Source organism: Leopardus geoffroyi, chromosome B4 (genome assembly GCF_018350155.1).
Source record: "Leopardus geoffroyi isolate Oge1 chromosome B4, O.geoffroyi_Oge1_pat1.0, whole genome shotgun sequence".
Classification (NCBI taxonomy): Eukaryota; Metazoa; Chordata; class Mammalia; order Carnivora; family Felidae; genus Leopardus; species Leopardus geoffroyi.
The window spans coordinates 115,439,283-115,453,486 of record NC_059341.1 but is presented as its reverse complement, the minus strand read 5'-3'; the positions used below and the strand labels follow the sequence as shown (position 1 = coordinate 115,453,486).

General features: G+C 39.0%; 1 long non-coding RNA gene across 1 annotated transcript; it reads left to right on the top strand.

The window, feature by feature from the left end:
- Positions 1–1,407: 1,407 nt before the first annotated feature.
- Positions 1,408–13,611, top strand: LOC123590407. The gene is made up of 3 exons (XR_006708750.1): positions 1,408–1,681; positions 12,964–13,078; positions 13,193–13,611. It is a non-coding gene; the product is annotated as an uncharacterized LOC123590407 (long non-coding RNA).
- Positions 13,612–14,204: the final 593 nt, after the last annotated feature.

Genomic DNA, 14,204 nt, shown 5'->3' with positions numbered 1-14,204 from the left:
TTAGCTGATTATGGAAAAAAATAATCTTATTGAAGATGGAGGATAAAAGTAAACCAATGAACACAACCAGAAGCCAAATTTTCTGTCTTACTTTTAGCCAATGATTGATATTAGCCTTATTGTATAATTGATTTTGCCTAATTTTTGTTTTTCGGGCAGTGTTTTTGTTTTCAGTTACTTTTAGAAAGGTTTTACTTCTGCTTGCAAAAAAATTAAATTTCAGTTTTGAATAACTAGTTTTTTAAATAAAATTAATCCACTAAGGATACCTTTTTTTTTTTTTTAATTTTTTTTTTTTCAACGTTTATTTATTTTTGGGACAGAGACAGAGCATGAACGGGGGAGGGGCAGAGAGAGAGGGAGACACAGAATCGGAAACAGGCTCCAGGCTCTGAGCCATCAGCCCAGAGCCTGACGCGGGGCTCGAACTCACGGACCGCGAGATCGTGACCTGACTGAAGTCGGACGCTTAACCGACTGCGCCACCCAGGCGCCCCAATCCACTAAGGATACCTTTAAACCAGGACATACCTTAGATATTTTAAGAATTATTAAGGGAGAGCGAAATAGCCAGTGTTTAGGAAGCCATTTGAGTTTTTCCAAGTTATCCAGCAACAAAGTTAGTAAGTGAGGTTTGAAAACATTCCAACCTTTTGTTTCAAATCCCGGGTAGGTCGATACCATCTTTTTAGTATATCATAATTTTATTTCAAACTTTGATTATCAGCATCATCAATAGGTATAGGCAAAGAGTTCCTTTTTAAAATTTTTAAGAGAACCCTTGGTGTTTTAGTGTAGCTCAATTGAACCTGGGATAGCTCAGTTCCTTATTTGTAGAATTGAGAGGATTGGTTAAATTTACCCCACAGGTCTCTTTGGGACCTAAAACTCTTAAGATAGAGAAATGTATCATTGTTATCGTAAATGTAAGTAAGATTTTTTATGATAATAGAGATCGATAAATAGCATTTTGATAAGTTCTTATTTTGAGAAAGTCCAAAGAGTCATTTAGAAATTCAATAAGCATGTAGGCAGTAGGGTAGGATGCAGATTCTGGAGTTGTAGGCAGTTTTGGGTCTGAAATCCAGCTCCATCACTTCCTATTTGTGTAGCCTTTAGCTAATTAACTTAATCTTTCAGTTTCTCAGTTTGCTCATTTGTAAATGGGCGTAACAATTGTCTATCTCAAATCATTGCCTGGTACATAAGAAACATCCAGAATATGGTAGCTGCTGTTATTATTTTTATAATCATCATCATTGTCATCATCAACACAATCAGGAATGTATAGAATCAGAGAAGCAGAAGCAGCTGTCACTTCATTATTCATCAATCCACTCTAATTTATATTTGAAACTTTTGATTGGTTATTTGTATTATCAAGTATACAATGCATCTGATCCTCTCATCCCATCTGGAAGGATATAATAGCTGAAAACCTTCTCTATGCCTCACAGGTTCTCCTTTGTAACTAAACCGCTCTCTCGAATTGGTGGTAGTGAAGTCCATTCACTTTGTGAAGGTCCAGTGATCTGGAAGGAAGCCTGGAACTCCTTGTGGCCTGAATGTACTCATAACCTCTTCCCTTGTGAGTCCCTGCCACAGTGGCGACGGAGAAACCACCCTGCTGGTCACTAGAAGGTGTGCAATTGCTCCCCACTACAGACTCCTAGAAAGACAGGTATGAACCGTCGGTGGCCCTGAAACTCCCCTGCAATGTTCTTCTACTAAATCCTCTCTGACTATATGTGACTTGACCTGGAAGGTCCCCTTTTGTTTTGAGGACCTTACTGACTGCCATGTCCAACCCTTCCTTCAGCTAACCTATGTCATAGCACCTGTGCCTTAATAATGAGTAATGCATGAGTCTGTCTCCCTTACTACCCTAGATAAGAAGCTCAATAAATGTGTATGCAGTGGATAAAGGAATGCATGAACAAAACAATTCCCATCCTTGATAGTGATGTTCAGGATTTGCCCAAGACCAAGTTTTCATACATCTCACAAATACTTTAACTCCTTCAAAATTTTGGAACCTGTCCTACTTCCCCCACCAGGAGGGCTCCCTCATGCCTACCTATCACTGTCATGCATTCTTCCTGAAGCTCTACATGTGCTATCTAATCTTCACTACAACCCTGAAGGCTGGTTGAGGACACCTAAAACTCAGAGTTATAAAGCCACTAGCCCAAGGCTCAATGTGGGGAGCAAATAGTTTGGATTCCAGGTTTGTCTGACTCCAAAGCCCAGTGCTCTTTCCACCATACTACATTGTCTCCAGAAAGAGGACTGGCAGGTGGTGAGATCTGTCACCTGGTTGTCCCATCGTCTCAGGTGTGTGTGAGTAGAACTCCAAGGCTTTCACCAATAGGTATCACCGTTTTGAGGCATGAGAGCAGGTGGGTGGTAGAGTCTGTTTTGAATGTGGCAGAAGAGCTTGAAATGTCACCACAGCTGTCATGGATGTTTAAATTTCTTCTGGCTCAAGGGATTGTTCCCCATTAAAGCAATTGAATCTATCTGTGAGGAGGAGGGCATCTGCAGTAAGTCATTTACATCTTGTATGTCTTATCAATTCAAGCCCAAATGACATAGGTTTGGAAAGTGACATATATGTGACACATATGTCAGCCTAAAGAAAGAGGTAAACTGAGGCAAGCTCAAAGGACCAGAAATTGAGTTTATTTGGGAATAGTGGAGGAATTGCAATTTGGGAAATTCATGCTGTAGGGAGCTATAAGGGTTTGGGGTGGACTTGTGAACAAGGAATCCAAAGATGGGAAAGTCTAGCCAGAGTCCAGGCGGTAAGTTCATTGGCTGGAGGATGGGGAGAGATTCTTGTTGGATGTTCACTAATGAGGAGATAAGTCCCATCTTCTGTAAATCAGCTGTTTGTGGGAAATCAGTGTCTCAGTTCTTAAGTTCTGTTCTTCTGAGGGCATGTGCATGAGATTCCTCATATAATATCCTCCAGTTCAATTTGAGGTTGCAGTCCTTTCCCATGGTGTAGTTATATATAGAGAGAAATGTATACTAATTAACATTAATTAACATATATTCTTTCACATAATGTGGTTCTAGAGAGATAATTATATATTAATATCAATAAAAATATTTTTTAATTAAGACAGCCTCTTGGTATCATTCTCCTGGATATGTGTTATGAGGAGATGTGTTAAATTAGTTTTTTTGTTTTCTGGAGGAAAATTTTAATTGTTCTTGAGTCTTCTTATAAATATAAGAGATTGCTTTTGAAGGGAATTTTGTGTATTTTAATTTTCTAGAAGATTAATCTGTTAAATGTATGTTTTGGTATTTTTATAAGGGCTGCATTTATATATTAGAGTAGCTTTTTTTTTTTTTTAATTCTAAAGCAATACGTTAGAACTAAGTTAAAGTAATGAAATTTCATACTTGTCATTTTTGCTGCCTTAGAATGGTCACAGTAGACTCAATGAAATATTTCTAGAAAGATATAAATACCATATTGTGTCTTTCTTCGTATTGTCAAAGTTTCAAGGTTTCTTTTTTTGTGGGCTTTTTTTTTTTTTTGACACATCATGATAAAAGCAATATTAAGTTTGCATTTCTGGGAAGAGTTAGTTTCTTATTATAAAGGAGTTAATACTGGATTTAGTGTTATGAGGTCCCAAGAAACAGCATTTTTAAAATCAGAAATAGCCTGACAGGAGAACAATGTACATCATTAGATGCAATTGCTGCATAAGTGGTCTTTTTGTGTTAGAGAGTGCAGTTTATAGTAATTGAAAAAAATCCCATGTGCCATTTTCATTGTTTTCTCCATTTGTTTGCTTTCTATGTGATTGAATTTCACACAAAGGAGAGAATGAAAATAATTTTCAGGTGCATCATTGTATTTTCTATAGATTCTTTAATTTTAGAGCTGAGCTCTTGTTAAGTATTCTCCAGGGCGTGTGTATTTGTGTGTGTGTGTGTGTGTGTGTGTGTGTGTGTGTGTGTGTTATGCCATTCAAAGGAGAGTGACATTTCTTTTGAAACCAACCTCTGATTTGGTTGAATGTTACATTTTTTTAAAAACAACAAAAATTGGCTTTCAATCACATTTTGAGTTTATTTCTAGACATTTGCCAAAGCAAGCTTTATTGAAATTAGGAGACAAAATTATATATTACATTTGCTAGTGTTGTGTTTCCAAAGCCACAGAAACACAGATATATAACACTCTGCTACACAAATATTATTTAAAAAAAACCCAATATATGAGATGCAGTTCTCAATCACACCATATTTTCCACATCTTTTTGTCAGTGGGTGTTTATACTTGGGTGAAATAAATTTGGGGAAAAGGATATATGTCCTCATTTTGAAGCAGCAGATCTTTGCTACTGTTTCGTTTTATGAATGGTGCATGGAACTGGCTTGTGGGAGTAAATGGGGAAACTGTAACATAAATAGAGTAACATTCAAGGAAATAGGGGAAAGGCAATGAAAATGGCTTGCATGGATAAACTATAACTATAAACTCATGGATATGAGGAACAGAATGGTTTGCTTTTAAGTTTAATTTTTGTAACTTGCTGCTACTCAGCATCACTGTTAAATACTTAACAGTGCATACTTAACAAGGCATTTTCTGAACACAGATCTCTGAATCTCATTATATTAGCTTTTAATTATTAAAAGGTGGTTCTGTGAGACTCAGAATCCTGTGAGCCATTGGGAAGAAGGAACTAGTGTAATTTTAGGAGTGAGGACAGTATTGACGGATCAGAAGGAAAGTAGCTCAAAATTTTGTATTCTTATAAGAAAACTGTCCCTAAGAGAGAACTCTCCTCCTTTCAATTTATCTCTCACAAGAGATAATGAGTAAATGGGGATTCAGTATCATCCAATCGAGGCTTTAAGATTCAGACTTTAAAATAAACACCTCATAGCTGTTTACTGAAATGATTTTGCTCTAGAATATTATAATCAGCAGTCTTAGTGTAAATGCTCATGTTGTGTATTTACAGCATGTTGACTTTGGGATGCTCTGGGTGAGTTTCCACACCACATTTTATATTGTGTGAAAATTTTATTATTAAAATCTGTATTGGGGGCACCTGGATGGCTCAGTCAGTTAGGTGTCCAACTCTTGGTCTTGGCTCAGGTTATGCTCTTGGGGTTTGTGGGATTGAACCCCATGTCAGACTCTGTGCTGACAGCGTGGAGTCTGCTTGGGATTCTCTCTCTGCCCCTCCCCCATGCACATGTGGTCCCTCTCTCTCTCAAAAGCAATAAATAAACTTAAAAAAATCTGTATTGACTCATTAGGATATGTAGAAAATATGACAGGCATAGTGGCACAACTGACTTTTTTGAAAAGGAATAATCCAAGATCCTGGTGAATAATTCGTCACCACTATAACATTTATAAGAATCTATGGCTCTAAGTAAGATACAGTTTTCAAACATGTATTCTTCTAACAAGCAGAATGGTCAGTGTTGGGAGACATTTTCCACGGGCCTCTCAAATTTCTGCCTATCTTGTGAGCAGATGCACTGACTGTATTCGTTCTAGACTATCCTTTCAAGGATGTTTGTATAGTGAATGGTCTTGGAGAATAGAGGTCCTGTCTCCTTCTGGAGAAAAGGAACAGGCTTATTTGCTGCCTATTGTAAAAGATTCAGCGTTCCTCTCCTGTAATGCAAACCAGTGCATGTGCAGATGTTATCTGGGCCCTTTCATGTCACCTTGTGGGGATTGAGACTCTGGGAACCAGTGTAAGAGAGTGCTGATACTCTGGCTACTGGCATTGATATGAGTAATAATATACTTTGTGTCTGACTCAGGAGTCTCATGTCTTTTACCAGCATGCATAAAACTGTGGTAGGCTTACTGGTTAATTTACAAGTAAGATACAATCTCAGAGCCTTCATAGTCCTTGAGAGTTTTCAGTACCATAGTTCATAGACAAATTTCTTCTTTATGTGTGCCTGTAATTGTTAAGATCTTCCTAGATGTATAACTAATAAAAGAAATGGTCTTCTAAGTAATACTAAATAATAGGGGCACCTGGGTGGCTTAATCAGTTAAGCGTTCAACTCTTGATTTCAGCTCAGGTCATGATCTCATGGTTCGTGATTTAAGCCCCAAGTCAGGCTCTGTGCCGACAGCATGGAATCTGCTTGGGACTCTCTCTGTCCCTCTCCCGCTTTTGGGCTGTCAGTCTCCCTCAAAATAAATAAATAAACTTAAAAAAAAAGGGAAGCTTTTAAAAATACTAAATACTAAGTAATCTTCCAAAATAATTCTTAAGATTCTTAGTGTTGTCTTCCTTTCCCACCATATGCCCCACCTAAATTGTTAACTAGAGCCAATTTTCAATTGAAAATCTTTTTTAATGTTTATTTATTTTTGACAGAGAGAGACAGAGCATGAGCGGGGAAGGGGGAGAGAGAGAGGGAGACACAGAATCCGAAGCAGGCTCCAGGCTCTGAGCTGTCAGCACAGAGCCCGACGCGGAGCTCAAACTCACAGACCGTGAGATCATGACCTGAGCTGAAGTCGGACACTCAACTGACTGAGCCACCCAGGCACCCCAAGAGCCAATTTTCAATTTAAGGAAAGAAGAAATCAATTGAATCTTTACCCCTAAAAATTCCTTGGCTGACAGAACTTTAGATATCACTCATTTCAAAAAAAGAGATTAGAAAGCTAAAGCTGGAATCTACTAAGGTCAACAGAGTAAATAGGGAACCTAGCCTGGGATGGAAGATTCCTTTTAGTTCAGGTCTAATCCAGGATACTTCCTAATGATGATAGTCTGTGTTTTCTTTTCTTGTTAGGTAGAAACACTGTATTTTCTCCTTAACATTTAAAAATGATAAAATACCAGATTAAAATCAAATCAAATCAAAGAGATAAAATAGGTCTGGAATGGTAATGTGACACCCTGGTTAAGAGTGAGACCTCTGGTGTCAGCTAGACTAGGTTTGTGTTCTGGTTCCATCTGTGTAACGTTAGAGCAAGGCTTTGATTTAGCTTCTCTATGTCAGTTTGTCACCTTCAAAAAGGAAGTTAGAGCAATACTCCCTTAGAGAATGGCTGTCACGATGAAATGAGGGAATGCAACACACAGTGCAAGGCACCTGGTGAATTCTCATCAAATGCTAGTGATTATAATTAGATATTTGTTCAATGTGTGCCTGACAATTAACAAATGACTTAGAAAACTGGTCAACAAATAATGCAATAGCATTCATTATTCATCCCAAACAAATGGTTTTTAAGATGGAGACAATTGCACATTGATCAATTTCTTTGCCATTAGTGCAGTTCACATGGTTTTTGTGTTCCTTTTTGGGTCTTGCTGGGAATTAATTCCAATCCTGGCTCCCCCATAAATGATGTGGCCCTTAGGCACTCAGGAATTTTATTTCCACTTCAACAGCTTTATAGGCACTTCTCTATCAGAATAAAAGTAGGGATGTCAAGTTTCTTGGCCAAAAGCTTCACTTTTATTTTCTTTCAGAGCCATCTAAAAGAATGTTTCCTTTTCCTCTGTTATTTGCATCTTGTAAAGCCAGTAAGCTGACCGTAGGATCCTATTATCTTTTGTTCACATAATTCACAAAAGCTACTGTCAATAATTCTATGATTATTTTTCCCTAAAAATTAAAAACTTTTAACTATTAATGAGTAAAAAATAGAAATGTAAGAGTTCTAGAAAATATGACTGTCCATTTGTTCTCAAGCAGTAAACAAATAGCATGTTCACTGCTCCATAGAGAAATGAGAAAAATAAATATAATGTACAAAATCTTTGTTAAAGCTAAATATATTAATAAAAGTCATTTATTTTGATACTGTATTCTCCCTAAATTTTTAGTGTTATTAAGATATATTTTTTCTATGAAATATTGCTTATGTACTGGGTTTTTAAAAAATGTTTTTATTTTGGTAAAGTAAAAAAAAAGTCAAACTCATATTGATTGCCTTAAATTCTTTTTTTTTTTAAATTGGCTTTTGAAATCCCAATGTCTAAGAACCAGGAGTAATTATGATAGTGAACACTTATGTAAGGCATACTATAAGTCAGTCTCTGTTTTAAGAGCTTTATACACATTAGTTTATTTAATTCTTTTTTTTTTAACGTTTATTTATTTTTGAGACAGAGAGAGACAGAGCATGAATGGGGGAGGGTCAGAGAGAGACAGAGACACAGAATCCGAAGCAGGCTCCTGGCTCTGAGCTGTGAGCACAGAGCCCAACGCGGGGCTCGAACTCACGGACCGTGAGATCATGACCTGAGCCGAAGTCGGACGCTTAACCGACTGAGCCACTCAGGCGCCCCTAGTTTATTTAATTCTTAACAGCAACTTTATGAGGTGAGAACTGATTATACCCAATTTATAGGTAAGGAAACAGAGACACAGAATGGTTAAGTAACTTGCCCAAGGCCACACAGCTAACAAGTGGTGAAGCTAGGGTTAAAACCCAGGATCCCTAAGCTAATCCCTTCCTTTTATTCCTTTCACTGAGCTAGAAATCTCAACCCAGTATTTGAATATGTGGAGGGCATTTTGGCAATGTCTACCAAAAAGTTCAAAAATACATCTGTGCTTTGACCCAGCATTTCTAGGAATTTTTTCTAAGGAAACAACGAATTATGCCAAAATATACATACAAGGGTATTAATTACAGTGTTATTTTCATTGGGGAAAAATAGAACTAACCAAACTCCCCACATGTAGGGGATTATTTAAATAATACGTAGGATAGCCATGCAAAGGAATACTAATAGTTTTTAATTGATTTAGGTGTTTAAAGTGTGTCTCACAAAATCCTGGGGTTTATCTGACCTGCATTAGGGCTCTGCAGATTTTTTATCTGAATTCCATAAATGTTGATGGAGACTGATATATGGTTGTCTCATCACTCCTGATTGAACTTTTTTGTGTTTGTAAAACATGTTCTCATAGATCTAACATGAGTAAATCCTCTACATTTTTTTTCAGAGAGAGAGAGAGAGAGAGAGAATGCACACACGAGCAGGGGAGAAGGGTGGGGAAAGAGAGACAAATTGAGAAAGAATCTTAAGCAGGCATCACACTCAGTATGGAGCCAGACTGAGGGCTTGATCCCAGGAGCTGAAGTCAAGACACTCAATGGACTGAGCCATCCAGGTGTCCCAGTGCTCTACATTTGAATAGTAGGCCATCTCTATGGGTCGACTGATGTCTTTTTTATTTGTTTGTTTTTTAAATGAGGATGCTATGCAGACTAAGCCAATTTTCAACATCAGCTCTCTAGTCATGGTGTGATAACACGTGTTCCCATTAGGGTTTTCTGGCTGGCCAAACTTGTCAGCCTGTCTCCAGTATTTTTCTTCTACTGAACACAGTTGTACTTCGCTTTGCTAAACTAGCCTGTAATCAGAATTCCTGAAAGATTCTTCCCATTATATTTTATCCAACTTTATGTAAAAAGCTTTTCTGGTCTAATCGACTGGAGTTCTTCCTTGAAACTACTGAAAGAGGTAAGTGAATCAGTGACTAGTATCGACAACACAAATAGCTTAAAAACTTAAAAATGTGACTGTATCATGGTGTAAGGTAAGTACAGTTGTTTTAACAGAATTGTGAATTTCCTTTAGCTCTTCACTGTGGGACGCTGGCAAGTGTTTTTATCTTTCTAAGCATTAGATTTTTTGTCAGTAAAATGGAAATTATCATCTTTGGGTTATGAGGGTTACATAAGATACATCTGAGCATTCAACAAATGTTGACATAAAAGGAGTATGGCTAGTTTAGATGTGGGAGTCAGGGAATGTTCCATCAATTTAATTTTTCCCCTGTTCCCATCACCCCAGATACTGGAGGTAATTTCAGACATCTTAAGTAATAAAAAGATAGGGATGAATATATTAGACTTTTAATTTTAAAATGTTTCCTACTTTTTACCCTCAGAAAATCTCTAACTTCCATCTATGTAGAATTTTACAACTTACATTAAAGATAATATTATATTCACCCTTTGCTGTGTAATCTTGCAGAGTTCTCTAGCCAAAAGCAGTAAATTTCAATCTGTAAGATCAAAGACTATTCAAATAGTGTGAATCTAAAATATTGCACTACATTTTAAACTTGTGGTCCGTTTATACAAAGTCTCATTGCACCACTTCTTGGCCTTTTGGCTAAGATCAAGTGCAGTACACTCATTGCCATAGGAGGAGCATCTCAATTATTTTCTTGTGGTGGTGGTAGTTTTATGGGATTGTCTTTCCATTCTCCACCCCACCCCCCCACCCCCCATCTCATTTTCCTTGGCCTTCTCTGAGTTGAGTGGCCTTCTGATGGGCTTCCATAGTCTTTGAATTCCAGAAGTAATCTGGGGTGCATTTTTCTGTCAGTATGTATGGGTCTCCCCTAACAGATTATGAATTTGCACTGGGCAAGAACTCTGAGTGTTCCTGGCAAACCCTCACTCTTGGCCCCTAATATGTACAGCTTTGCCACTGCTATTGGCCCTGGGGGCCTGTGCTAATCCCATCATGCCTCTCTCCCCTTAATGTCAGCTTTGGTCCCCCAGGTCATCTCTCATTCTTTGGACTCTGATCTCCACGTGGCCTCCTATGCTCCTTTTCTGATGCCATGTCTCACTGCTCCCCAACTTCTGAAACCCTTCCACAGTGACTTCATGGCATCCTCCCTCTACCTCACTTCTTGGATACTCTCTTCAGCTTCTTGCTACAGTGGTGACCTGGCTCTCTTGAAAACACTGGTTCCTTTCCTGATGGCTTTTTTTTCTCCCACACTCCTCATATCATGGGCCCACAAGCAGGGTGGGTGCTGCAGACTGAATGTTTTTGTCTCTCTCCAAATTCAAATGTTGAAACCTAGCCCCCAATGTGATGTTCTTAGGAGGTGGGGCCCTGATAGGTGGTTAGGTCATAAGGGCGAAGCCCTTATGAATGAGATTAGTGCCCTTATTAAAGAGATTCTGGAGAGCTCCCTTGCCCCTTCTGGCTCATAAGGACAAAGGAGAAGATAGCCATCCATGGACCAGGAAACTAGTTCTCACCAGACACAGAATCTGCTAGTGCCTTGATCTTGGATTTCCAATGAGAAATAAATGTTGTTTATAAGCCACCACGTCAATGGTAGTTTGTTACAGCAGAGTGAATGAACTAAGACAGGGGGTTATCCTTATTACTGCTTCCAGAACATTCCCCTTACCCCTCAGAGCTCCTAACCAATTCTGACTCTCAAGTCATCAGGCTATACCCTACCTGTAGTCTTCTATTACCTCCTTCTTCTAACACACACCCTCGTTCCTTAAAATTTTAGCTCCAGATCCCTCTGTCCTGCACTACTTCTGCCATACTTCTTGATGATTGTTTTATCCTCATAAGTTATTTTCTCATTATCTTGGTTTTCTTTAGATTCCCCTTCTCCAATGACCTTGCCCCTACCCTACCTCATGTACTCACTCCCACAGTTAGTTCTTGGACTTAGTCATTACTAATGACTGTAACCTGTCCCTAATCTCAGTCTTAAGTCCTGGCTATTATTGTTACTATTATTACTTTTACAGAATTTGTTGAGTTAGATTGCTCACGGGTTGGCTCATCACAAGCAAATGAATTACAGCCCCATTTGCTCTTTTCAGGGGCTGTGGTATGGGTGAGTTGAGAGCAGGCAGAGAACCAAGAGGAGCTGAATAATGAAGGGATTAAGAGCTTTGAATTAAGCCAGGAAGAAAGAAGTAAAGCCTGGGGGACAGGAGTGTAATAGAACAATATTCTATTGTGGAAGAAAGGGATGGTAGACCCGCATGTCAGGAGGTGAGATATTGGCTAAGGAACAGTAAATAGATTATAAACTAGAGGTTTGCAGGGTCAGCAAGGGTAGAATAGAGAGAGGCAGCCCCAGGAATGCAGGGAGAAGAAAATGTTCCAGAGCACACAGTAGGGGCTGAATAAATATTTGTTGAATCAATGAATAAATTATATGCCTCCAGGCTTAGGGTTTTGTTGTTTTCTCAACCTGTTTTGGGCCCAGAAGTGCTAGGTATCACATTTTAGGCAGGTGAGGGAGTCGGGAAGGTCTATGCAGATAGATTAGAAATGGTTTGCACTTTTTAAAGTTGTAAGCAGCTTTGTGTCAGCAATGTATAGTTTGGATCTCAGCACCTCCATCTTTGGGGATAGGTTGGGAGCAGATGGATAACATAATAATGTGGAAAGGTTCCAAAGTCCATTAAAAAAAATTTTTTTTTACATTTATTTATTTTTGAGACACAGAGACAGAGCACAAGTGGAGGAGGGGCAGAGAGAGAAGGAGACACGGAATCCGAAGCAGGCTCCAGGCTCTGAGCTGTCAGCACAGAGCCCGATGTGGGGCTCGAACACACAAACCATGAGATCATGACCTGAGCTTACATTGGATGCCCAACCGGCTGAGCCACCCAGGTGCCCCCCAAAGTCCATTCTTTTTTTTTTTAATTTTTTTTTTTCAACGTTTTATTTATTTTTGGGACAGAGAGAGACAGAGCATGAACGGGGGAGGGGCAGAGAGAGAGGGAGACACAGAATCGGAAACAGGCTCCAGGCTCTGAGCCATCAGCCCAGAGCCCGACGCGGGGCTCGAACTCACGGACCGCGAGATCGTGACCTGGCTGAAGTCGGAGGCTTAACCGACTGCGCCACCCAGGCGCCCCCCAAAGTCCATTCTTGAACTACTGTCCCCACTCAGTAGTCTTTATACTCTTTGAACCTGGGCTCCTACAATCTCTGAAACCAAAAATTCTTCTCTTAACACTCTGCTGTGACCTCCCTTTCTAGTCATTTGAGACAAGGTCTAGTTTGAAATGAAGAGTTGGATGACTGGGGGTATAAGAGATTTGTCTCTTTTTGTTGGGTAAAAAAAAAAAATATTGATTTATGATGGGACTCTTCTTTCTGTGTCAGACATTATAGACATTTTCCTCCTTTTCAGTATTCACCATCTTCCGAGGCAAATATTAATTACATTATTCTTACTGAGGTCTGAAGAGAGTCTACAACTTGGACCAGGTGTGGAGTGAGAGGTGGAGAGAAGATTCAGACTCAAGGTATTCCCCTGTGCCACATGTTTGCTTATTTTCTTCTGGTGAAATATACCACTAGATGTAAACTTGCTGAAGTTAGGCATTGTTTTACTTTTTTCACCTTTGTGTCTTTCTCAGAGTTTAACATCATCCTGACACTAAAAAAATATTGAATAAAGAGCAGTTGGGTTGAATTAAATGTAGATGAACAAAGGCTGCTGACCACCAACCAATCTTCCCCCTCTGCCTGCTGACATTTCCACCCCAGCCATCACAAGACTGTCTTCATAATTTGCCTCTTCCACTTTCCCCTCCTAAGGAAATGCTTGTCGTTATGGGAATCTGCCTGGTCCAATGAACTGTAGTCATTTGACCCCTAAAGAAATTTGCAAGCATTCTTTTCCTAGTGACTTCTGTGCTTACTGGGGGCTAATAGTTTCCTTTACTGTCTCTGTTTGCTCTTATTCCATTCTTGTATTTGGAGGTGTAGCCAAGGATTCTTAAGAAAGGTATGTATGGAATTTTTTTATTGACCCCCCAGGACAACACTATGGTAGCCTGGGTGTTTTCATATTATTCAAGTAAGTTTAATAAAAAATTTAAAAATATATAATAAACAATTGTCTTCATTATTTTTTTAAGTTTATTTATTTATTTTGAGAGAGATAGTGCACAAACAGGGGAGGGGCAGAGAGAGAGAGAGGGGGAGAGAGAGAGAATCTCAAGCAGGCTCTGTGCTATCAGTGCAGAACCCCACATGGGGCTCAATTGCACGAACCATGAGGTCATGACCTGAGCCAAAAAACTTGAGTTGGACGCTTAACCGACTGAGCCACCCAGGTGCCCCCAAAGTTATTACAATTTTATTGACAATATTCCCTATGCTATACTTTTCATTCCCATGACTTACTTATTTTATAACTGGAAGTTTGTTCCTCTCAGTCCCCTTTACCTATTTTGCCTATTCCCCTACCCACCTCCCCTCTGGCAACCACTAGTTTGTTCTCTATATTTATGAGTTTGTTTCTATTTGTTTGTTCATTTGTTTTTCACATTCTACATATAAGTGAAATCTTATGGTATTTGTCTTTCTCTGACTTATTTCACTTAGTGCAATACCATCTAGGTCTGTTCATATTGTCACAAATGG